Source organism: Callithrix jacchus, chromosome 5 (assembly GCF_049354715.1).
Source record: "Callithrix jacchus isolate 240 chromosome 5, calJac240_pri, whole genome shotgun sequence".
Lineage (NCBI taxonomy): Eukaryota > Metazoa > Chordata > Mammalia > Primates > Cebidae > Callithrix > Callithrix jacchus.
Genome location: NC_133506.1, coordinates 165649034 through 165669483, shown reverse-complemented (window position 1 = coordinate 165669483; position 20450 = coordinate 165649034).

The following is a 20450-nucleotide window of genomic DNA, read 5'->3' as shown; positions in this document are numbered from 1 at the left end:
AACGAATGTTAAAAGCAATATTGCTCTGAATATAATCTGTCAGAAAAAATATACCATGCGCTTTTCTACTCTATTTGGGAGTATATACAACAAGTAAATATGCTCTCTCATGTAAAATACCGAAATTCGAATTTTTCACGAATTGAAAAGAATCTTAATAATATCTAGGCCCCCAAAGTTAAAAGAAAATGGCACTGAGTATAGTCTGTTACAAAAATATACTATGCTCTATTCTACTGTGTTTTGGAGTATATACACCAACTCCATATGCTCTCTCATGTAAAATACAGAAATTCTATATTTAGGCAAACAGAAAAAAATCTAAATATTATCTAGGCACCCCAATGTTAAAAGCAAAATTGCTCTGAATATAATATGTCAGAAAAAATATACAATGCCCTATTCTACTCTGTTTTGGAATATAAACACCAACTCAGTATACTTTCTCATGTAAAATACAGAAATTCTAATTTTACATAAATCGAAAAAAATCTAAATATTATCTAGGCACCCCAATGTGAAAAGCAAAATTACTCTGAATATCATCTGTCAGAAAAAATATACAATGCCCTATTCTACTCTGTTTTGGAGTATATACACCAACTCAGTATGCTCTCTCATGTAAAATACCGAAATTCTAATTTTACACGAATCGAATAAAATATAAATAATATCTAGGCGCCCCAAAGTTAAAAGAAAGTGGCTCTGAATATAGTCTGTTAGAAAAAATATACAATGCCTTATTCTACACTGTTTTGGAGTATATACACCAACTCAGTATGCTCTCTCAGGTAAAATACAGAAATTCTAATTTTACCCGAATGGAAAAAATCTAAATATTATTTAGTCAACCCAATGATATTAACAAAATTGCTCTGAATATAATCTGACAGAGAAAATATACAATGCCCTATTCTACTCTGTTTTGGAGTATATACATTGACTCCATATGCTCTCTCATTTAAATACAGAAATTGTATATTTAAACGAATCAAAAAAAATCTAAATATTATCTAGAAACCTTAATGTTAAAAGAAAAATTGCTCTGAATATAATCTGTCAGAAAAAATATACAATGCCTTATTCTACTCTGTTTTGGAGGATATACACTGACTCCGTATGCTCTCTTATGTAAAATACCGAAATTCTAATTTAAAGTGAATCGAAGAAAATCTAAATACAATCTAGGCACCACAATTTTAAAAACAAAATTACTCTGAATATAATCTGTCAGAAAAAATATTCAATGCCCTATTCTACTCTGTTTTTGACTATATACACCAAATCTACTTGCTCTCTCATGTAAAATACAGAAATACTATATTTAAGAGAATAGAAAAAAATCTAAATATTATCTAGGCACCCGAATGTTAAAAGTAAAATTGCTCTGAATATAATCTGTGAGAAAAAATATACAATACCCCACTCTACTCTGTTTTGGAGTATATACACCAACTCATTTTGCTCTCTCATGTAAAATACCGAAATTCAAATTTTACGTGAATCGAAAAAAATCTAAATATTATCTAGACACCCGAATGTTAAAAGCAAAATTGCTCTGAATATAATCTGTCAGAAAAAATATACAAAGCCCTTTTCTACTCGGTTTTAAAGGATATACATCACCTCAATATGCTCTCTCATGTAAAATACCGAAATTCTATTATAACGTGAATCGCAAAAAAGTCTAAATAATATCTAGGTGCACCAAAGTTAAAAGAAAATGGCTCTGAATATAGTCTGTTAAAAAAAATATACAGGAGGGGGACTCAAGATGGCGCTGTGAGAACAACCCAGGATTGGAGCCCGCGTTGAATTCGCAAACGGTGAGTCAGTGCTGCATTTCCAGACTGATCTTTGTTGCCCACAGAACGGGGAAACTCCCAAGTATAAAAAGACACCGGATGCCAGGCAGTAGGTCTGCCTGGCGAAGCCGGCAGCCGGGGCGGCGGCGGCCGGCCCTACCCAGCAATCCCCACAGGGCGCACTTGTCCGGGTGCCTTGTTGAACCGGCAATCTGAGACTTGAGAGGGTTGGACTTGAAACTGAACGAGACTTGCACAGTAGCCCAGCCCAGGGGATTGCAGGGACAGATCGGTTGGGATACCCAGTGGGACGAACAAAACCGCGATTTCAAACTATCCCGGGGAGACGGTCCGAGACGCTCTGTGGGGGAGGGGCGTCCACCACTACGGAGGCAACTTGCCCCAACTGATATACACGCCCACTGCTGAGGCAGCCAGCCGTTGCCGAGGCAACCCGCCCCAACTGAGATACACGCCCACTGCTGATGCAGCCTGCCGTTGCTGAGGCAACACGCTACAACAAAGAGACTCCGCCGCAGGGCGTGGCGGAGACCACAGCAGAGCCGGCAGGAACAGCGCGAATCACACAACAGCAGGGCGGAGCCTCGGCAGCCAAACAGTGGCTAGTCTGCCTTTGAGCTGGGCAGGACACCTGATCGGACACCCAAAAATAAAGCCCAAACCCCTCAACACAGAGCATTTGAGAAAAAAAAAGGGTTGTTTAATGAGCTGTGTTGCAGCAGAATCAAACATAGCAGCCTAACAGCCCTGAATGAACAACAGAGTGCACAGCTCAGCAATTAAACCCCTATAAAGTACAAACTGTCTCCTCAAGCAGCTCCCTGACCCCTCTATATCCAAAAGACTGTCATTAGGCAGGCATCATCCTGGGACAAAGAGAGCAGAAAAAGAAACTGGTAGCATCCCTCGCTGTGCCACAGCTACTAGAGTTGCACCCCAGACAAGCAGGGTCTGGAGCGGACCTCAACAGTCATACAGCGAAGGGGCTAGACTGGTAAAAGGAAAACCAAGCAACAGAAATACTTCATCATCAACATTCTGGGTGTCCACTCAGAGACCCAAATGAAAAGTCAGCAACTACGCAGACGACCAGCGGACAAATCCACAAAGATGGGAAGAAACCAGCGCAAAAAGGAGGAAAACACCCAAAACCAGAACACATCGCCTCCTAGAAAGGACCAAAACTCCTCACCAGCAAGGGAACAAAGCTGGACGGAGAATGACTGACGAAATGACGGAATTAGACTTCAGAAGATGGATAATGAGAAACTTTTGTGAGCTAAAAGATCATGTATTAAATCAATGCAAAGAAACTAAGAACCTTGAAAAAAGATTTGAAAAAAGATTCAAGGAAATGATAACAAGAATGGATACCTTAGAGAGGAATATGAATGAATTAAAGGAGATGAAAAACACAATACGAGAACTTCGCGAAGCAAACGCAAGTTTCAATAGCCGAATTGACCAAGCAGAAGAAAGAATATCTGAAGTCGAAGACCAACTCAATGAAATAAAACGAGAAACCAAGATCAGAGAAAAAAGCGCAAAAAGGAATGAACAAAGTCTCCAAGAAATGTGGGACTATGTGAAAAGACCTAACCTACGTTTGATAGGTGTACCAGAAGGGGACGAAGAGAATGAATCCCAGCTGGAAAATACTCTTCAGGACATCATCCAGGAAAATTTCCCCCACCTAGCAAGACAAGCCAACACTCAATTGCAGGAAATACAGAGAACACCACAAAGATATTCCGCAAGAAGAGCAACCCCAAGGCACATAATCGTCAGATTCAACAGGGTTGAAATAAAGGAGAGAATACTAAGGGCAGCCAGAGAGAAAGGTTGGGTCACCCACAAAGGGAAGCCCATCAGACTCACAGCAGATCTCTCGGCAGAAACACTAAAAGCCAGAAGAGTGTGGGGGCCAATATTCAACATTCTTAAAGAAAAGAACTTTCAATCCAGAATTTCATATCCAGCCAAACTGAGCTTCAGAAGTGAAGGAAGAATAAAATCCTTTGCGAACAAGCAAGTACTCAGAGATTTTCTCACCACCAGGGCTGCTTTACAAGAGCTCCTAAAAGAGGCACTACACATAGAAAGGATCAATCAGTACCAGCCATTCCAAAATCACACTGAATGCTAAAGAGCTTCAACATAATGAAGAATCTACAACAACTAACAGGCAAAACAGCCACTTAGAATCAAAATGGCAGTATCAAATTCACACATAACAATATTAACCCTAAATGTAAATGGACTAAATGCACCAATCAAAAGACACAGACTGGCAAATTGGATAAAAAGCCAAAACCCAGCAGTGTGCTGTATCCAGGAAACCCATCTCACATGCAAGGATACACAAAGGCTCAAAATAAAGGGATGGAGGAAGATTTACCAAGCTAATGGAAAGCAAAAAAAAGCAGGAGTTGCAATTCTCATCTCTGATAAAATAGACTTTAAAGCAACAAAGATCAAAAGAGACAAAGAAGGCCATTACATAATGGTAAAAGGATCGATACAACAAGAAGAGCTAACGATTCTAAACATATATGGACCCAACACAGGAGCACCCAGATACATAAGGCAAGTTCTTAATGACTTACAGAAGGACTTAGACTCCCACACAATAATAGTGGGAGACTTTAACACTCCACTGTCAATACTAGACAGATCAACCAGACAGAAAATCAACAAGGATACCCAGGGCTTGAACTCAGACCTGGAGCAAGCAAACCTGGTGGACATTTACAGAACTCTCCACCCCAAATCCACAGAATACACATTCTTCTCAGCACCACATCACACCTACTCTAAAATTGACCACATAATTGGAAGTAAAGCACTGCTCAACAAATGCAAAACAACTGAAATCATAACAAACAGCCTCTCAGACCATAGTGCAATCAAGTTAGAACTCAGAATTCAGAAACCGACCCAGAACCACACAGCTTCATGGAAACTGAACAACTGGCTCTTGAATGTTGACTGGGTAAACAACGAAATGAAGGCAGAAATAAAGAAGTTCTTCGAAACCAATGAGAACGAAGACACAACATGCCAGAACCTCTGGGACACATTTAAAGCAGTCTCTAGAGGAAAGTATATAGCAATAAGTGCCCATATGAGGAGAATGGAGAGATCCAAAATTGACACCCTATCATCAAAATTGAAAGAGCTAGAGGAGCAAGATCAAAAAAACTCAAAACCCAGCAGAAGACAAGAAATTACTAAGATCAGAGCTGAGCTGAAGGAGATTGAGACACGAAAAACCCTTCAAAAAATCAATAAATCCAAGAGCTGGTTTTTTGAAAAGATCAACAAAATAGACAGACCACTAGCCAGATTGATTAAAAATAAAAGAGAGAACAACCAAATAGATGCAATAAAAAATGATAAAGGGGAAATCACCACAGATTCCACAGAAATTCAAACCATCATCAGAGAATATTACAAACAACTCTATGCACATAAACTAGTAAACCTGGAAGAAATGGATAAATTCCTGGACTCCTGTGTCCTCCCAAGCCTAAACCAGGAGGAAGCTGAAACTATGAATAGACCAATAACAAGGTCTGAAGTTGAGGCAGCAATTAAGAGCCTACCTCACAAAAAAAGCCCAGGTCCAGATGGGTTCACAGCCGAATTCTACCAGACACACAAGGAGGAGCTGGTACCATTCCTTCTAAAACTATTTCAAACAATCCAAAAAGAGGTAATCCTTCCCAAATCATTTTATGAGACCAACATCATCCTGATACCAAAACCCGGCAGAGACCCAACGAGAAAAGAAAACTTCAGGCCAATATCCATGATGAACATAGATGCAAAAATCTTCAATAAAATATTGGCAAGCCGATTGCAACAGCACATCAAAAAACTTATTCATCATGATCAAGTAGGATTCATCCTGGGGATGCAAGGCTGGTTCAACATACGCAAGTCTATCAACGTAATTCACCACATAAACAGAACCAAAAACAAAAACCACATGATTATCTCAATTGACGCAGAGAAGGCATTTGACAAAATTCAACAGCCCTTTATGCTAAAAACCCTCAATAAACTCGGTATCGATGGAACGTATCTCAAAGTAATAAAAGCTATTTATGACAAACCAACAGCCAATATCATACTGAATGGGCAAAAACTGGAAGCATTCCCTTTGAAACCTGGTACTAGACAAGGATGCCCTCTCTCACCACTCATATTCAATATAGTACTGGAAGTTCTAGCCAGAGCAATCAGGCAAGAAAAAGAAATAAAGGATATTCAAATAGGAAAGGTGGAAGCCAAATTGTCTCTATTTGCAGACGACATGATAGTATACCTAGAAGACCCCATCGCCTCAGCCCAAAAACTCCTGAAACTGATAAACAACTTCAGCAAAGTCTCAGGATATAAAATCAATGTGCAAAAATCATAAGCATTCGTCTACACCAATAACAGACTTAAAGAAAGCCAAATCAAGAGCGAACTGCCATTTGCAATTGCTACAAAAAGAATAAAATACCTTGGAATACAACTCACAAGGAACGTAAGGGACCTCTTCAAGGAGAACTACAAACCACTGCTCAACGAAATCAGAGAGGACACAAACAGATGGAGAAACATTCCATGTTCATGGTTAGGAAGAATTAATATTGTGAAAATGGCTATACTGCCCAAAGTAATTTACAGAATCAACGCTGTCCCCATCAAGCTACCATTGACTTTCTTCACAGAACTGGAAAAAACCACCATGAACTTCATATGGAACCAAAAGAGAGCCCGCATAGCCAAGTCAATTCTAAGCAAAAAGAACACAGCGGGGGGCATCACACTACCGGATTTCAAACTATACTACAAGGCTACAGTAATCAAAACAGCATGGTACTGGTACCAAAACAGAGATATAGACCAATGGAACAAAACAGAGGCACCAGAGGCAACACAACATACATACAACTATACAATCTTTGATAAACCTGACAAAAACAAGCAATGGGGCAAGGATTCCATGTTTAACAAATGGTGTTGGGAAAACTGGCTAGCCATGTGCAGAAAGCAGAAACTGGACCCCTTCCTGACACCTTACACTAAAATTAACTCCAGATGGATTAAAGACTTAAACATAAGACCTGGCACCATAAAAACCCTGGAAGGAAATCTAGGCAAAACTATCCAGGACATAGGAGTAGGCAAGGACTTCATGAACAAAACACCAAGAGCATTGGCAACAAAAGCCAAAATAGACAAATGGGACCTAATGAAACTCCACAGCTTCTGCACGGCAAAAGAAACAGTCACTAGAGTGGATCAGCAACCAACAGAATGGGAAAAAATTTTCGCAGTCTACCCATCTGACAAAGGGCTGATATCCAGAATTTACAAACAACTCAAACAGATTTACAGGAAAAAAACAAACAAGCCCATTCAAAAGTGGGCAAAGGATATGAACAGATACTTTACGAAAGAAGACATATATGAGGCCAACAATCATATGAAAAAATGCTCATCGTCACTGGTCATCAGAGAGATGCAAATCAAAACCACATTGAGATACCATCTCACGCCAGTTAGAATGGCGATCATTAAAAAATCTGGAGACAACAGATGCTGGAGAGGATGTGGAGAAAAAGGAACACTTTTACACTGTTGGTGGGAGTGTAAATTAGTTCAACCATTGTGGAAGACAGTGTGGCGATTCCTCAAGGCCTTAGAAATAGAAATTCCATTTGACCCAGCAATCCCATTACTGGGTATATATCCAAAAGACTATAAATCGTTCTACTATAAGGACACATGTACACGAATGTTCATTGCAGCACTGTTTACAATAGCAAAGACCTGGAATCAACCCAAATGCCCATTGATAATAGACTGGATTGGAAAAATGTGGCACATATACACCATGGAATATTATGCAGCAATCAGAAATGATGAGTTCGTGTCGTTTGTAGGGACATGGATGAATCTGGAGAACATCATTCTCAGCAAACTGACACAAGAACAGAAAATGAAACACCGCATATTCTCACTCATAGGTGGGTGATGAAAAATGAGAACACATGGACACAGGGAGGGGAGTACTAAACACTGGGGTCTATTGGGGGGAAAAGGGGAGGGCCAGTGGGAGGGGGAGGTGGGGAGGGATAGCCTGGGAAGAAATGCCAAATGTGGGTGAAGGGGAGAAGAAAAGCAAAGCACACTGCCATGTGTGTACCTACGCAACTGTCTTGGATGCTCTGCTCATGTACCCCAAAACCTATAATCCAATAAAAAATTTAAAAAAAAAAAAAAAGAAATATGTACTTAGAAAAATGAAAGTGTGAACAGATTTTTCAATAACTTGTAGTGGTTGAATCATTTAATTCAGGGCAATATCTGAACACTGTGAAAACAGAACTGTTCTGAATTCTGCTGCATCAGGCTCTTTCAAATGCAGTGCTGAAAACCATCACTTTAAATCTTGGCACATTTAGAATTATTCAGAGTGTAGCCACCTTTAGTTTGGCAAGAAAACAAGGTAAAGGCTTCCTCTGGGAATTTTCTTTTGGAATGTGCTACACTTAGTGTTAAAATATACTGATATCCATAAATAAAATGTTGTAAAAAAAAATAATAATAATAATAATAATATCTAGGTGCCCCAAAGTTAAAAGAAAAGGGCTCTGAATATAGTCTGTTAGAAAAAATATACAATGCCTTATTCTACTGTGTTTTGGAGTATATACACCAACTCAGTATGCTCTCTCATGTAGAATACCAAAATTCTAATTTTACGTGAATCAAAAATATCTAAATATTATCTAGGCACCCGAATTTTAATAGCAAAATTGCTCTGAATATAATCTGTCAGAAAAAATATACAATGCCCTTTTCTACTCTGTTTTGGAGTATATACACCAACTCCATATGCTCTTTAATAGAAAATACATAAATTCTATATTTAAGCGAATCGAAAAAAATCTAAATATTATCTAGGCATTCCTATGTTAAAAGCAGAATTTCTCTGAATATAATCTGTCAGAAAAAATATACAATGCCCTTTTCTACTGTTTTGGAGTATATACACCAACTCAATATGCTCTCTCATGTAAAATACCGAAATTCTAAATTTACGCGAATCGAAAGAAATGTAAATAACATCTAGGCACCCCAAAGTTAAAAGAAAATGGCTCTGAATATAGTCTGTGAGAAAAAATATACAATGCCTTATTCTACTCTGTTTTGGAGTATATACACCAACTCAGTATCCTCTCTCATGTAATATACCGAAATTCTAATTTTATGTGAATCCAAAATAATCTAAATATTATCTAGGCACCCGAATGTTAAAAGCAGAAATTCTCTGGATATAATCTTTCAAAAAAAATATACAATGCCCTGATCTAGTCTATTTTGGTGTGTATACACCAACTCAATATGCTCTGTGATGTAAAATACCTAAATTCTAATTTTACGTGAATCGAAAAGAATCTAAAAAATATCTAGGCGCCCCAAAGTTAAAAGAAAATGACTCTGAATATACTCTGTTAGAGAAAATATACAATGCCTTATTCTATTCTGGTTTGGAGTATATACACCAACTCAGTATGCTCTCTCATGTAAAATAAAGAAATTCTAATTTTACCACATTTAAAAAATCAAAATATAATCTAGGTACCCCAATGTTAAAAACAAAAAACTCTGAATATAATCTGTAAGAGAAAATATACAATGCCCTATTCTACTCTGTTTTGGAGTATATACACCAACCCCATATGCTCTCTAAAGTAAAATACAGAAATTCTATATTTAGCGAATCGAAAAAAACTAAATATAATCTAGGCACCCCAATGTTAAAAACAAAATTACTCTGAATAGAATCTGTCAGAAAAAATATAAAATGCCTTATTCTAATCAATTTTTGCATATATACACCAACTCCATATGCTGTCTTATGTAAAATACAGAAATTCTATATTTAAGCGAATCGAAAAAAATCTAAATATTATCTAGGCACCCCAATGTTGAAAACAATATTGTTTTGGGTATAATCCGTCAGAGAAATATACAATGCCCTTTTCTACTCTGTTTTGGAGTATATACAACAACTCAGTAAGCTCTCTCATGTAAAATAACGAAATTCAAATTTTACCCGAATCGAAAAACCCTAAATAATATATAGGCGCCCAGAGTTCAAAGAAAACGGCTCTAAATATAGTCTGTTAGAGAAAATATACAATGCCCTATTCTACTCTGTTTTGGAGTATATACACCAACTGCATATGCTCTCTAATAGAAAATACGTAAATTCTTTATTTAAGCGAATCGAAAAAAATCTAAATAGTATCTCGGCATCTCTATGTTAAAATCAAAATTTCTCTGAATATAATATGTCAGAAAAAATATATAATGACCTTTTCTACTCTGTTTTGGAGTATATACACCAACTCAATATGATCTCTCCTGTAAAATAACGAAATTCTAATTTTACGCAAATCGAAAAAAATCTAAATAATATCTACGTGCCCCAAAGTTAAAAGAAAATGGCTCTGAATATAGTTTGTAAGAAAAAATATACAATACCTTATTCTACCCTGTTTTACAGTATATACAACAACTCAGTATGCTCCCTCATGTAAAATACCGAAATTCTAAATTTACGCAAATGGAAAAAAATGTAAATAGCATCTAGGCGCCCCAGAGTTAAAAGAAAATGGCACTAAAAATAGTCTGTTAGAAAAAATATACAATGCCTTATTCTACTCTGTTTTGGAGTACATACATCAACTCAATATGCTCTTTCATGTAAAATACGGAAATTCTAATTTTAACAGAATCTAAAAAATCTAAAAATTATCTAGGCACCCCGATGATAAAACAAAAATTGCTCTGAAAATAATCTGTCAGAAAAAATATACAATGCCTTATTCTACTCTGTTTTACAGTATATACACCAACTCAGTATGCTCTCTCATGTAAAATACCGAAATTCTAATTTTACGTGAATCGAAAAAATCTAAATATTATCTAGGCACCCCAATGTCAAAAACAAAATTGCTCTGAAAATAATCTGTCAGAAAAATATACAATGTCCTATTCTACTCTGTTTTGGAGTATATACACCAACTTCATATGCTCTCGCATGTAAAATACAGTAATTCTATATTTAGCGAATCGAAAAAATCTAAATATAATCTAGGCACACCAATGTTAAAAACAAAATTGTTCTGGGTATAATCTGTCAGAGAAAATATACAATGCCCTTTTCTAATCTGTTTTGTAGTATATACACTACCTCAATATGCTATCTCATGTAAAATACCCAAATTCTAATTTTACCTGAATCGAAAAAATCGAAATATTTTCTAGGCACCCAATGTTAAAAACAAACTTGCTCTGAATATAATCTGTCAGAAAAAATATACAATGCCCTATTCTACTCTGTTTTGGAGTACATACACCAACTCCATATGCTCTCTCATGTAAAATACAGAAATTCTATATTTAAGCGAATCGAAAATATCTAAATATTATCTAGGCACTCGAAGGATAAAAGCAAAATTGCTCTGAATATAATCTGTCAGAAATAATATAAAATGCCCTATTCAACTCTGTTTTGGAGTATATACACCAACTCCATATGCTCTCTGATGTAAAATACCGAAATTCTAATTTTACGTGAATGGAAAAAAACCTAAAGAATATATAGGCACCCCAAAGTTAAAAGAAAATGGCTCTGAATATAGCCTGTAAGAAAAAATATACAATGCCTTATTCTACTCTGTTTTGGAGTATATACACCAACTCAGTATGCTCTCTCATGTAAAATACCGAAATTCTAATTTTACCCGAATCGAAAAAATCTAAAAATGATCTAGGCACCCCAATGTTAATAACAAAATTGCTCTGAATATAATCTGTCAGAAATAATATACAATGCCCTATTCTACTCTTTTTTGGTGTGTATAAACCAACTCAGTATGCTCTCTCATGTAAAATAGAGAAATTCTAAATTTACCTGGATCTAAAAAAAATCTAAATATTATCTAGGCACCCCAAAGTTAAAAGCAAAATTTCTCTGAATATAATCTGTCAGAAAAGATACACAATGCCCTATTCTACTCTGTTTTGGAGTATATACACCAACTGCATATTCTCTCTCATGTAAAATACAGAAATTCTATATTTAAGCGAATAGAGGGAAATCTAAATATTATCTAGGAAATCCAATGTTGAAAGCAAAATTGCTCCGAATATAATCTGTCAGAAAAAATATCCAATGCCCTTTTGTACTCTGTTTTGGTGTATATACAATAACTCAATATGCTCTCTCATGTAAAATACCGAAATTCTAATATTACGTGAATGGAAAATAATCTGAATAATATCTACGCGCCCCAAAGTTAAAACAATACGTCTCTGAATATAGTCTGTTAGAAATAATATACAATACCTTATTCTACACTGTTTTACAGTATATACACCAAATCATTATGCTCCCTCATGTAAAATACCGAAATTATAAATTTACGCAAATCGAAAAAACTGTAAATAACATCTAGACGCCCCAAAATGAAAAGAAAATGGCTCTGAATATAGTCAGTTAGAAAAATTATAGCATGCTTTATTCTACTCTATTTTGGAGTATATACAGCAACTCACTATTTTCTCTCATGTAAAAAAACGAAATTCTAACTTACCCGAATCGAAAAAATCTAAATATTATCTAGGCACCCCAATGTTAAAAGGAAAATTACTCTGAATATAATCTGTGAGAAAAAATATACAATACCCTATTCTAGTATGTTTTGCAGTATATACAGCAACTCCATGTGCTCTCTCATGTAAAATAGAGAAATTCTATATTTAAGCGAATCGATAAAAATCTAAATATTACCTAGGCACCCCAATGTAAAAAGCAAAATTTCTCTGAATATAATCTGTCAGAAAAAATATACAATGCCCTTTTCCACTCTGTTATGGACTATATACCAACTCAGTATGCTCTCTCATATAAAATACCAAAATTCTAATTTTACGTGAATCGAAAATAATCTAAATATTATCTAGGCACCCCAATGTAAACAGCAAAATTTCTCTGAATATAATCTGTCAGAAAAAATATACAGTGCCCTAATCTACTCTTTTTTGGAGTATATACACCAACTCCATATGCTCTCTCAGGTAAAATACAGAAATGCTAATTTTCCTTGAATAGAAAAAATGTAAATATTATCTAGGCACCCCAATGTTAAAAACAAAATTGTTCTGAATATAATCTGTCTGACAAAATATACAATGTTCTATTCTACTCTGTTTTGGAGTATATACACCAACTCAATATGCCCTCTCATGTAAAATACTGAAATTCTAAGTTTACCCGAATCGAAAAAATCTAAATATTATGTAGGTAACCCAATGTTAAAAGCAATATTGCTCTGAATATAATCTGACAGAAAAAATATAAAATGCCCTTATCTACTCTTTTTTGCAGTATATACAACACCTCAATATGCTCTCTCACGTAAAATACAAAAATTCGAAATTTACGTGAATCGAAAAATATCTAAATAATATCTAGGCGCCTAAAAGTTAAAAGAAAATGGCTCTGAAGATAGTCTGTTAGAAAAAATATACAATGCCTTATCCTTCTCTGTTTTAAAGTATAAACACCAACTCAGTATGCTCTCTTATGTAAAATACTGAAATTATAATATTACTGGAATCGAAAAAATTTAAATATTATATAGGCACCCGAATGTTAAAAACAAATTGCTCTGAATATAATCTGTCACAAAAAATATACAATGCCCTATTCTACTCTGTTTTGGAGTATATACACCAACTTCATATGCTCTCTCATGTAAAATACAGAAATTCTATATTTAGCGAATTGAAAAAAAATCTAAATATAATCTAGGCACCCCAATGTTAAAAACAAAATTGCTCTTAATATAATCTGTCATAAAAAATATACAATGCCCTATTCTAATGGGTTTTTGCGTATATAAACCAACTCAATATGCTCTCTCATGTAAAATACAGAAATTCTATATTTAAGCAAATCGAAAAAAATCTAAATATTATCTAGGCACCCCAATGTTGAAAACAATATTTTTCTAAGTATAATCTGTTAGAGAAAATATAGAATGCCATTTTCTACTCTGTTTTGTAGTATATACACCAACTCAATATGCTCTTTCATGTAACATAAAAAATTCTAATTTTACCCGATTCGAAAAAATCTAAATATTATCAAGGCACTCCAATGTTAAAAACCAAACTGCTCTGAATATAATCTGTCAGAAAAAATATACAATGACCTATTCTACTCTGTTTTGGAGTATATACACCAACTCCATATGCTCTCTCATATAAAATACAGAAATTCTATATTTAAGCGAATCGAAAAAAATCTCATTATCTAGGCACCCCAATGTTAAAAGCAAAATTGCTCTGAATATAATCTTTCAGAAAAAATATAAAATGCCCTTTTATACTCTGTTTTGGAGTTTATGCAGCAACTCAATGTGCGCTCTCATGTAAAATACCAAAATTCAAATTTTACGCGAATTGAAAAAAATATAAATAATATCTAGGCACCTTAAAGTTAAAAGAAAATGGCTCTGAATATAGTCTGTTAGAAAAAATATGCAATGCCTTATTCTAATCTGTTTTGGAGTATATACACCAACTCAGTTTGCTCTCTCTTGTAACATACCGAAATTCTAATTATACCCGAATAGAAAAAGTCTAAATATTATCTAGGCACCCCAATGTTAAAAACAAAATTGCTCTGAATATAATCTGTCAGAAAATATATACAATGCCCGATTCTACTATGTTTTGAAATATCTACAACACCTCCATATGCTCTCTAATGTAAATCGCAGAAATTCTATATTTAAGCGATTCAAAGAAAAAATAAGTTTAATCTAGGCACCCCAATGTTAAAAACAAAATTGCTCTGAATATGAACTGTCAGAAAAAATATACAATGCCCTATTCTACTCTGTATTGGAGTATATACACCAACTCAATATGCTCTCTCATGTAAAATACAGAATTTCTATATTTAAGCGAATCAAAAAAATTCTAAATATTATCTAGGCACCCCAATGTTAAAGGCAAAATTGCTCTGAATATAATCTGTCAGATAAAATATACAAAGCCCTTTTCTACTCTTTTTTAAAGTATATACACCAACTCAATATGCCCTCTCATGAAAAATAAAGAAATTCAAATTTTTCCCGAATCGAAAAAATCTAAATATTTTCTAGGCAACCCAATGTTAAAAGCAATATTGCTCTGAATATAATCTGACTGAAAAAATGTAAAATGCCCTTTTCTACTCTCGTTTGTAGTATATAAACCACCTCAATATCTAGGCAACACAATGTTAAATGAAAAATTGCTCTGCATATATTCTGTCATAAAAAATATACAATGTCCTCTTCTACTCTGTTTTGGAGTATATACACCAACTCAATATGCTCTCTCAGGTAAAATACCAAAATTCTAAATTTACGCGAATTGAAAAAAGTCTAAATAATATCTAGGCACCCCAAAGTTAAAAGAAAATGGCTCTGAATATAGTCTGTTAGAGAAAATATACAATGCCATATTCTACTCTGTTTTGGAGTATATACACCAACTCAGTATGCTTTCTCATGTAAAATACAGAAATTCTAATTTTACCCGAATCAAAAATTATAATATTATCTAGGTACCCCAATGTTAAAAATAAAATTGCTCTGAATATAATCTGTCAGAAAAAATATACAATGCCCTATTCTACTCTTTTTTGGAGTATATACATCAACTTCATATGCTCTCTCATGTAAAATGCAGAAATTCTATATTTAAGCGAATCAAAAAAATCTAAATATTATCTAGGCACCCAAATGTTAAAAACAAAATTGCTCTGAATATAATCTGTCAGAAAAAATATACAATGTCCTATTCTACTCTTTTTTGGAGTATATACACCAACTCAATATGCTATCTAATAAAAAATACATAAATTCTATATTTAAGCGAATTGAAACAAATCTAAATATTATCTAGGCACCCCAATGTAAAAAGCAAAATTTCTCTGAATATAATCTGTCAGAGAAAATATACAATACCATTTTCGACTCTGTTTTTGAGTATATACACCAACTCAGTATGCTCTCTCATGTAAAATAACAATATTCTAATTTTACATGAATCAAAAAAAATCTAAATATTATCTAGGCACCCGAATGTTAAAAACAATTTGTCTCCGAATATAATCTTTCATAAAAAATATACAATGCCCTAATCTAGTCTGTTTTGGAGTATATACACCAACTAAATATGCTCTCTCATGTAAAATACAGAAATTCTAATTTTACCCGAATCGAAAAAATCTAAATATTATCTAGGCGCACAAAAGTTAAAAGAAAATGGCTCTGAACATAGTCTGTTAGAAAAAATATACAATGCATTACTCTACTCTGTTTTGGAGTATATACACCAACTCAATATTCACTCTCATGTAAAATACAGAAAATGTATATTTGAGAAAATCGACAAAAATCTCAATATTATCTAGGCAACCCAATGTTAAAAGCAAAATTGCTCTCAATATAATCTGTCAGAAAAAATATACAATGCCTTTTTGTACTCTGTTTTGTAGTATATACACCAACTCAATACGCTCTATCATGTAAAATACTGAAATTCTAATCTTACGTGAATCAAAAAAAATCTAAATAGTATCTATGCGCCCCAAAGGTAAAAGAAAATGGCTCTGAATATAGTCTGTTATAAAAAATATACAATTCCTTATTCTACTCTGATTTAGAGTATATACACCAACTCCATATGCTCTCTCAAGTAAAATACAGAAATGCTATATTTAAGCGAATCGAAAAAAATCTAAATATTATCTAGGCAACCCAATGTTAAAAGCAAAATTGATCTGAATATAATCTGTCAGAAGAAATATACAATGCTTCTTTCTACTTTTTTTTGTAGTATATAAACCAACTCAATATGCTCTCTCATGTAAAGTACCGAAATACAAATTTTACGTGAATCGAAATATATCTAAATAATATCTAGGCACACGAAAGTTAAAAGGAAATGGCTCTGAATATAGTCTGTTAGAAAAAATATACAATGGCTTATTCTACTCTGTTTTGTAGTATATACACCAACTCAATACGCTCTTTCATGTAAAATACCAAAATTCTAAATTTAAGCGAATTGAAAAAATCTAAATATTATCTAAGTGCCCCAAAAATAAAAGAAAATGGCTCTGAATGTAGTCTGTTATATAAAATATACAATTCCTTATTCTACTCTGTTTTGGAGTATATACACCAACTTCATATGCTCTCTCAAGTAAAATACAGAAATTCTATATTTAAGCGAATCGAAAAAAATCTAAATATTATCTAGGCAACCCAATGTTAAAAGAAGAATTTCTCTGAATGTAATCTGTCAGAAGAAAAATACAATGCCCTTTACTACTATGTTTTGGAGTATATACATTAACTCCATATGCTCTCTCATGTAAAATACAGAAATTATATATTTAAGCGAATCGAAAAAAATCTAAATATTATCTACGCACCGCAATGTTAAAAGCAAAATTATTCTGAATATAATCTTTCAGAAAAAATATACAATGCCCTATTCTACCCTGTTTTGGAGTATATACACCAACTCCATATGCTCTCTTACGAAAAATACCGAAATTCTGTTTTTAAGCGAATTGAAAAAAATAAATATTATCTAGGCACCCCAATGTTAAAAGCAAAATTGCACTTAATATAATGTGTCAGAGAAAATATTCAATGTAGTTTTCTACTATGTTTTTGAGTATATACACCAACTCAATATGCTCTCTCATGTAAAATACCGAAATTCTAATTTTACGTAAATCGAAAAAAATATAAATATTATCTAGGCACCCGAATGTTAAAAGCAAAATGCTGTGAAAATAATCTGTTAGAGAAAATGTACAACGCCCTTTTATACTCTGTTTTGGAGTATATACACCAACTCAATATGCTCTTTCATGTAAAATACAGAAATTTTAATTTTACGTGAATCGAAAAAAATGTAAATAATATCTATGCGCCCCAAAGTTAAAAGAATATGGCTCTCAATATAGTCTTTTAGAAATAATATACAATGCCTTTTTCTACTCTGTTTGGGAGTATATACGCCAACTCAGTATGCTCTCTCATGTAAAATACAGAAATTCTAATTTTACCCGTATCAAAAAAATCTAAAAATTATCTAGTCACCCCAATGTTAAAAACAACATTTCTCTGAATATAATCTGTCGGAAAAAAATATACAATGGCTTATTCTACTCTGTTTTGGAATATATACACCAACTCAGTATGCTCTCTCATGTAAGATACAGAAATTCAAATTTTACGTGAATCAAAAAAAACCTAAATATTATCTAGGCACCCCAATGTTAAAAGCAAAATTGTTCTGTATATAATCTGTGAGAAAAAATATACAATGACCTTTTCTACTTCGTTTTGGAGTATATACACAAACTCAACATGGTCTTTCATGTAAAATACCGAAATTCTAATTCTACGTGAATCGTAAAAAATCTAAATAATATCTAGGTGCCCCAAAGATAAAAGAAAATGGCGCTGAATATAGTCTGTTAGAAAAGATATACAATGCCTTATTCTACTCTGTTTTGGAGTGTATACAACCACTCAGTATGCTCTCTCATGTTAAATTCCGAAATTCTAATTTTACCCGAACTGAAAAAATCTAAAAATTATCTAGGCACCCCAATGTTAAAGACAAAATTGCTCTGAATATAATTTGTCAGACAAAGTATACAATGCCCTATTCTACCTTGTTTTGGAGTATATACACCAACTCAATATGCTCTCTCATGTGAAATACAGAAATTCTATATTTGAGCGAATCGAATAAAACTCAATATTATCTAGGCACCCCAATGTTAAAAGCAATATTGCTCTGAATATAATCTGTCAGAAAAAATATACAATGCCCTTTTCTACTCTGTTTTGTAGTATATACACCAACTCAATACGCTCTCTCCTGTAAATTACCAAAATTCTAATTTTATGCGAATCCAAAAAAATCTAAATAATATATAGGCGCCCCAAATTTAAAAGAAAATGGCTCTGAAAATAGTCTGTTATAAAAAATATACAATTTCTTATTCTACTCTGTTTTGGAGTAAATACACCAACTCAGTATGCTCTCTCATATAAAATACAGAAATTCTAATTTTACCCGAATCGAAAAATTCTAAATATTATCTAGGCACCCCAATGTTAAAAGCAAAATTGCTCTTAATATAATCTGTCAGAAAAAATATACAATGCCCTTTTCTACTCTGTATTGGTGTATATATACAAACTCAATAAGCTCTCTCATGTAAAATACCCAAATTCAAATTTTACGCGAATCGAAAAAAATCTAAATAATATCTATATGCTCCAAAGTTAAAAGAAAATGCCTCTGAGTATAGTCTGTTAGAAAAAATATACAATGCCTTATTCTACTCTGTTTTGGAGTAAATACACCAACTCAGTATGCTCTCTCATGTAAAATACAGAAATTCTAAGTTTACCAGAATCGAAAAAATTTAAATATTATCTAGGCACCCCAATGTTAAAATCAAAATTGCTCTGAATAGAATCTGTCATAAAAAATATACAATGCCTTATTCTACTCTGTTTTGGAGTATATACACCAAGTCAGTATGCTCTCTCCTGTAAAATACTGAAATTCTAATTTTACGCGAATTGAAAAATATCTAAATATTAGCTAGGCACCCCAATGCTATAAACAAAATTGCTCTGAATATAATCTGTCAGAAAAAATATACAATGCTTTATTCTACTCTGTTTTGGAGTATATACACCAACTCCATATGCTCTCTCATGTAAAATACAAAAATTCTATATTTGACCGAATCGACAAAAATCTAAATAATATCGAGGCACCCCAATGTTAAAAGCAAAATTGCTCTGAATATAATCTGTCAGAAAAAATATACAATGCCCTTTTCTACTCTGTTTTGTATTATATACACTACCTCAATATGCTATCTCATGTAAAATACCAAAATTCTAATTTTACGTGAATCGAGAAAAATCCAAATAATATCTAGGCACCCCAAAGTTAAAATAAAATGCCTATGAATATACTCTGTTAGAAAAAATATACAATGCCTTATTCTACTCTGTTTTGGAGTATATACACCAACTCAGTATGCTCTCTCATATAAAACACCGAAATTCTAAATTTACGTGATTGGAAAAAAATCTAAAAATTATCTAGGCACCCGAATGTTAATAGCAAAATTACTCTGAATATAATCTGTCAGAATAAATATACAATACTTTTTTCTACTCTGTTTTCGAGTATATACACCAACTCAATATGCTCTCTCAGGTAAAATACTGAAATTCTCATTTTACGTGAATCAAAAAAAATCTAAATAATATCTAGGCGCCCACAATTTAAAAGAAAATGAGTCTGAATATAGTCTCTTAGAGAAAATATACAATGCCTTATTGTACTCTGTTTTTGAGTATATACACCAGCTCAGTATGCTCTCTCATGTAAAACACAGAAATTGTAATTTCACCGAATCGAAAAAATCTAAAT